This window comes from Spermophilus citellus (genome assembly GCF_964194105.1).
Source record: "Spermophilus citellus genome assembly, chromosome: 18".
Taxonomy (NCBI): domain Eukaryota; kingdom Metazoa; phylum Chordata; class Mammalia; order Rodentia; family Sciuridae; genus Spermophilus; species Spermophilus citellus.
Genome location: NC_138200.1, coordinates 20,504,516 through 20,511,849, shown reverse-complemented (window position 1 = coordinate 20,511,849; position 7,334 = coordinate 20,504,516).

The window sequence follows — 7,334 nt, the reverse complement described above, 5'->3', positions numbered from 1 at the left end:
GAACCAAACCACAGCCACACACCCCCCCAGCAATATTGATTTGTATTCACACCTGGGGTCCAGGAAGCCACCCTGTGGCAGAACACTCACAAGGAGCTGGACTCTGTAGCTGGAGGCAAAGAAAGGCGTGCTTGGGCAGGACTTGCCAATCCTTGCTAGTGGCATGGATATCCTGGGCCGTTCCTTGACAATAGGAACACTGCATGCTGCTCAACCTGGACTTCCCCAAGGACCTTGAGAACCCACTCAAGAAAGGCTGGGTGAGATGGTACCCAAGCAATTTCACCCCATCCCCTTCCAGAGGCCACGCAGCCAGCCCAGGACACCAGAAAAGGCGGGGAGCAAAGAGTAGCAGCCTCCCTGCAGCCTCCCTGCAGCCCTTGGTTTGGCATGCACATATTCTTTTTTACTCTAATTAGCCAACAATTAACTTTTTTTTTTTTTAATCTGCACTACTACTTCCCTGGACTCGATGGAGGACGGTGCGTCACCGAGTCCCGTTCCCATCTGGCCACGCCCACTGAGGCAAAGCAGCTGCGGCCCTCTCTAGACCATTTGACAGATGTCAGCTCCCTGCCTGGCCCCCACAGGTGTCTGGTTTGAGACCAACCATGGGATGGAGCTTGTCCCCCAGATCAAAGCACCGTCAGAGGGGTTCCAAAGGACCAAGAAGGCTGGAAATGTAGCTCAATGGTAGAGCGTTTGCCTAACATGCACCAGGCCCTGAGTTCCAAGTTCCAACCCCAATACCACCAAAAGAGAGAGAGAGAAGAGAGAAAGAAAACCAGGTGCACTCGGGAAACGGTTGGCTATAGCAAGCCCCACCTCCTGGTAGCCCTAAAATTGCGTGACCTTGGAGAATTAATTCTCCTTTGATGATGCTCTCCTGGGCCTCATCAGGTAACCTTGAAGCTGGTTGAACTTGGCTGACTCAGGGAGTAAGATTTTCCGAGAGGCAAGGCCAGGTCCCTATGGGTCTCTTTGAAATAAGACCAGCATCCTGCCCGGCTCCCTCAGCCTAACAGCAAGTATTTCCTCCTCTGGTGACTGCTTCCAAGAGGCAGGCAGGCTTGCTTTAAATGCAAAGAGGGACTGTGATTGACTGCAGAGATCCCGTAAACAAAGAGGGTTAAAAAAATAAAGCCAGGCTTCCTGTCTGCCCTTTGCACACTAACAGCCGCTGTTTGCTTGGGTTCCACAGGAGTAACACAGGCGCACTGATTTCTATTACACAGAACATTAATAAGAGGAAGCACTGACCCTCGATTGCAGAGAACCGGGTAAATGACGGGGAGGGAAAGGGGCCGAGAAATGGTAGGCATTTTACACGGCACGACGTGAAGGGGAATGCGTTGACTATAAAGATGACGGGTGTTGTAGCACTGAGGAAAAAAACATAATTTTTCATTGATGTACGGCAGCAGGGTTGGAAGGAACACAAATACTACAGTAGATCCATTAACGGGATGACAAGAAACAGTGTTCACATCCACTCACTAAACTGTTTTTGATTCTTTAGTACCAACATGCAGAATGATCCTTACATTATGTTGCCAGGGGAAGAAAAAAACCTTAAAATGCATTTATTTTAACTTTCTTGTATTATCATAATAGAGCCATAACGGTTGTTGCAAACACTATGGGGTCTAAAAAACACCTAAGTACAGTTATTAAATTGGAAATTTTTTAAAAGGGAGGGATTTGGAGTGTCTACAAAAGGAAGGCTGCCTGTGGGGACAGAGAAGGTGGCCCATGATGTCTCATCTTTTGGTCATTGAGCTCCAGAGCAGAAGCAACACTGGTCGGTTCCAGACAGGGACTGGAGTCCCTGGAAGAGGCAAGCTGGGGGCGTGGGGGTAAAGAAGCCATTGGTGTCCAGTTACTATGAGAAGCATGATTGGCAGGGGGTGGGACAGTCACTGCTTTTGTCTTTGCTTTTGACTTCTCCATCCTTCCTCTCCTTCTTCACCTACTGCTCGTGCCAGAGTCTCTATGCCCCATCTATACAATGGGGGCAAAAATGACCGTTCATGGGATGTGCCCTGCAGGGTGACTGAGCAAGTGCTGGGGGGTAAATGGGGGGCTATAAGCAATGTGATTGTCTCCCCCTTCTATGGCCACCAAGCTCAGATCCCATGCTCAGTGACTCTGCCATAGAAGGGCTCTGAAGGAACCAGTCCCAGCTTGGAATCTTGGGTCTTCGATATTCTTAGGACCTCCAAATTGGTAGCTAGGGTTAACATCATAAATGCAGCCAATGCATCCTATTTTAGGTACTGGAAAGTGTGAGGAGCGGTGTAAGGAGTGGCCCATCCTACCTGGAAGGAGCCAGCCAGGGAAATCTGGAGGGCTACAGGAGAAGCAGAAACCAAGGGAGGGGAGGTCAAAGAGGCCAAAAGGGAAGCTCTCGGAGAAGGTAGCATTGGGAAACCTGGGACTGAACAGAGATGGAAAGTGGAAAATACATCACAGCAAAGGGAGCAGGTGGCCTGGCTGGCAAGTGGGTCAAGGGACCACCTGGGGCAGCAGGAGCCCACGTGTGCATGGAAAGCAACTGGTCCTGAAGCTGGAGGGAGGAAGGCCGCAACAGTGAGTGGGGAGAACCTGCTTCTAAAGGCAGCTTCTGAGCCCCCTCCTCAGTGCCTCCATGATGGATTAGGGAAACCTGGTGAAATGGGAAGGAAAGGGCAGGAGCGACCTTTCCATTTATTTTCTTCTTTGGATGTCTGAGTGGTTGGCTTCAACATGGGGAAGAGGAGCTAATCTGGAGGAGATAATGAGGCCACGAGATTGAGGATGATGGCCATACAGGTCCTTGACATCATTGGTCTTTCAGTCCTATGAATGAAAATACACTGGGATGTGTAGCAACAGCAGCAACTAGCTTTCTGCGCCCAACCTGCTTCCCAGCCCAGAGAGGGTTGTGGTTCCACATCTCATGGAGAAGGCCAAGGCTCAGAGAGGGTACATAAGTCATCCCAACTGCACAGCTTGGAAACTTGGTTCCCAAACTAGACCTCACCAGCACCAAAGTGCGAGACTGTTTCCTTGAATCTGATAAAAAGTTTAGACAAATCTAACAGAGTTTATTTGAACAAAGTATGATTCTCCAATGGCAGCACTCAGAACCAGAAAAGGTTCAAAGAGATCCATTCTACAAAGCTGGCTGTATTTATAGACAGGAAGAGGCTAAAGAAAACAGAAATAAGGAACAAAGACCAGATTGGTCATTTTGGTCACTTTCCCTGTAAAGGTTAAAGCCGAGGTGACTTCTTTATCATGCTGGCTAAAAGTGGGCCATAGGGTATTTTTCTACTAGCTATCTCCCCTGGGTTTCTTGGAAGGTCAAATATGCAGTTTAGTTTCAGCTTGGTGGCCTAGGACTTGCGCAGGAGTGACTGCATTTTGGTTTGGTCTGTTGGGGCCCAGTGCAGGCGCTCAGTCCAAATTGACAGCCACCTGTAAATTCCATTTAACAAATCTCAGCTTTTCTGTCAACAGGGAAAGATGTGATTGCCAAGGCAGGAACTGTGAACTTCACAACCCAGCAAGGCCCACATGACATCGCTATCACTGCAGACAGGCCACTTGGAAAAAAAAAAAATCAAATGCATGTCTTACCCATACTTCACAACACTTTTAAAATTTTAAAAGAATAGAGTAATCTCAGGCAGATTCATAATTGAAAAGTAAGAAAAAGAAAAAAAAAACAGGTGAAAATTACAGGAACATTTTTATAATGTTGGGAAGAGGATAGACGGATTTACAAAATATCATTCTAAAGCCACACCTGCCCCCCCACCCCTCCCTCTGGCTGAAAATAGGTGGCCTTGGAGACTTCTTTATTAAGATGCAGATTTTCCCTGAGAGCAGGGATTCTTTCTCCTGACATAGCCAGTGGCTTTTTTTTTCCCCCAATAATACAGCACACAGGAATGGGGATGGTCCTTGGGTGAATTCATACAACTTGATTCCGATTTGGGGAGAGAAGCAGGGGAAAATTGTCCTTGGAACTGGAAGGAGGAGAAGGGAAGCCCACGCGGTTTCTAGGTTGCAGAAGGGAATTTTCCTACAGCCCCCTCCCAATGGGCAAGTCAGCCCCTAGAGTCAAAAGGCAGCTGAATTCAAATTCTATGATCCACAAATCTCTGCAGAGGTCTCACTGTGGGCCATGCTCTGTGTCCTAGGCCATAAAATGGGAATTACGAATACAGATGAAGTACCCACTCAGGTTCAATGTCCGGGGGTGAAGAAAAGATCCAGACTCCCTGACATCCCAAGGCCAGGGAAGTTCTGAAGCCACTCAATCTGCCAACTCTCCTATTCCTCCAATCTTCAAAGAAGTGGCCCATCAATGTGACTTCCCAACGTGTTAATAATTGGATTACCTAGCTTGGTGCAAAAGGGGATCATAACAGGACTCAGAAAATGCAAGGAAAAATATTCATTATCTACCCACTGCTGTAGTTCAGCTCTTAGGTTTCCACAAAGGGGGAGGACATGCATGGTCAGGTTCAACCCCCAATCACTATTGGCTGCCTAGAAGCCAGTGATTGATGAGATGCAGAAATCTAATCACCAAGCAGAAAATGCTCCGTTCCCTGATTATCTTATTTTTATTTTTGAGAGTGTTTGTTTTTTTGTTTTTTTTGTTTTTTTGTAAGTTGTCAATGAACAATGTTTGCATGAATGTGTTTGAGATTATTATACCTATATCTGTTTCTCGTGTCATTCTCACGACTAATCTGCCATGAAATGTAGGTCTTGGAAAACCTTCAGATGCCTTCCACAGCCAGGAGCTGGATCAAAGCTGGAAGGTCAGCCATCCCACACTGTCCTCTGTCCAGAAGTAGCGGCAAGTCCACGGCAAAAAGCAAAATCTCTGGTTCCAAGGAGCGGAAGGGTTGCTGGAGGCCAAGTAGAAGGACAAGGCTTTATTTAATTGAGAACTAAATGTCTTGGAGATTGTTTTCTCTCCCCCCTGGTAGGTCACTTTGCTATACAAGCATGTCAATGCCTCCTTGGTGCTGCTGTCCCCTGATTCCCCCCCCCCCCCAGATTCCCTCTCTGCATTATAGAGGCTCCCTCTTCTGTACTACAGGGACACAATCTGCCAAGCCAATATTTGGATTTCCAACATCATTCCCCACCCCACCCCCAAGCCCATCTCGCCTCTTTTCTCCCTCAGTCAGGTACTCAGAGGCCCCACTCATTAGCCACAGAGTCGCAGAGACTCACATGGTATTAAGATGGCAATATCATCTTATTGGCTATTAACACAAATGTGCCAATAAACATAGTGCATAAAAATTATACATATTCCCTCGGAGTCCATAATCCTGAACTGATACAGCATCCTGCAAAACACACTTCCCCAAAAGTAGTGCTTAAAGTCACGATGTACAAATTGAATTTTAAATAAATTTCCTGAAACATCACCAGTGGTTCTAGCCACATTAGCTATACACATTTGCTAAAAATAAAGCTCCAGAACGGCCATGCCCACCCCAATCCCAAAAGGTTAGAACAGGTGGGGATTTATTGGAGGTGGGCTCACTACCCATGCATTTGGGTGCACTTGTTAAACAACCCCGTTATCTTCCCCTCAAGGATTTCTCCCAATTATCAGTGATCATCAGGTTTCCAAAGTCAGCTTGTCCTCACCTCATTCTCTATCAAAGAGGAGATGTTAATTGTATTATCGCCTTGCCAACACCCTCAGAAATGATGGTCGTGATCATTAGCAGCCTACCACAGAGCCAATCAGAGACGGCCCAAATTCAGAGCCAGCCAGTGATGTACTCCCCAATCCCACGTGTGTTTAAATGCTAAAATCACCGTTGGAAAGGGGGTGCTGGGGAAGCTTCAGAATAGAATTGCCTTCAACGACCCCATAAAATCTCCAGCCAGGTGGGCTCTGGAATCCAGTTCTAACCAACACACACCACACATGCACTCACAGTCACATATGCACACATACACACATATGCATACAGCTGTGAAAAACTGCTGCATGTTTACCCCCAACAACCTCTGCCTCTCTGACCAATTAGATGGTCCAGAATTGGCAGGGGATGGGGGAGAAAGCCAAGTTATGTTGTTTTGTTTAATGAAAAAACCTCTCCAAGAAAGTTGTCAGCTACCTCCTTCCATAGATAAATACGCATTTATGGTTACTTACGTGTTATTTTTAGCAGAGGCCAAGATCAAAAATAATTTGCCCTTGTGCACTCAGTTTGTATTTTTAAATGCACAAAGTGATATTGTGGTTTTCCTTAGAGAGCTCTTTCCTGTGACTCACCTAAGCAGGTGCCTTTTGGACTGATACAAAGAGCCAACTAAGAAATTCCTCCCGACTCCCCAAGGCCTGGCTCCAGCCCCAACTCTCTATGTCTTTTTTTCTCAGCCCCCTTAGAAAAGAGAGGATTAACCATGAACAGTTGATATATTCATGCTGTAAAGAGCTCTTGTAAGGACTCAATCCTTAAGAAAAAAATGGGCAAATCATCAAACACTTCCTAGGAGAAGAAATACACGTACACCAGAGACAGGAAAATGTATTCAACCGCAATCATAAAAGAAATCTCAATTTTAAATATTTTTATCTATAAAACAGGCAGTTTTGTAAAGACCATCCCTGGCTTGGGAATCCAGGCTTCTGCTCTCCCACACAGCCTGCAGGGCCAGCCTACTCTGAGGGACAATTTTTTTTTTTTTTTTTTTTTGCAAAATATTTAGTCCTATTTAGGACTTCCTCTTTTAGAAATTCACCTTAAAGAAATAACCAGAGAGATACCCTGTAATTCATATTAAAGGGTAATTGTCCCAAATTCATGGATAATGTAAAAAAAAATTAAGAACAACGCCATGTTCACCGAGAAGGGAATGGTTAAACAATATGGTCTATTCATAAAATGAAATTCTTCAAATTCTTAAAATGAAAGCAAAAAAAAAAAAAAGTTTGTGAAAACCATCAAAGACATGGGAAGTGTTTGCAATATGTTAAGGAGGAGGGGACAGGATATAAAAACTATATATGTAGTAGAATCCCAATTTTGAAAAAAAAATAATAATACATCTAAATGCCCATGGGCCTGTAAAGAAATGCATAAAAAATTTAACAATGTTTATCTCTGGCTGGTGGAATTACAGGCAGTTTTTATTTTCTTCTTGAAACTTCCCTAGGTTTTCGAATGTTCAAAAATAAATTTGTATTACTCCTATATTCAGAAAGCAATGTTTTGCTTTTGTTCTTTGCATGCTCTGAACCCCTACAGCACTAGCTGTCTGAATGACTTACTGCAAGCTACGCGTTACCCCCACTTCTCCATGAA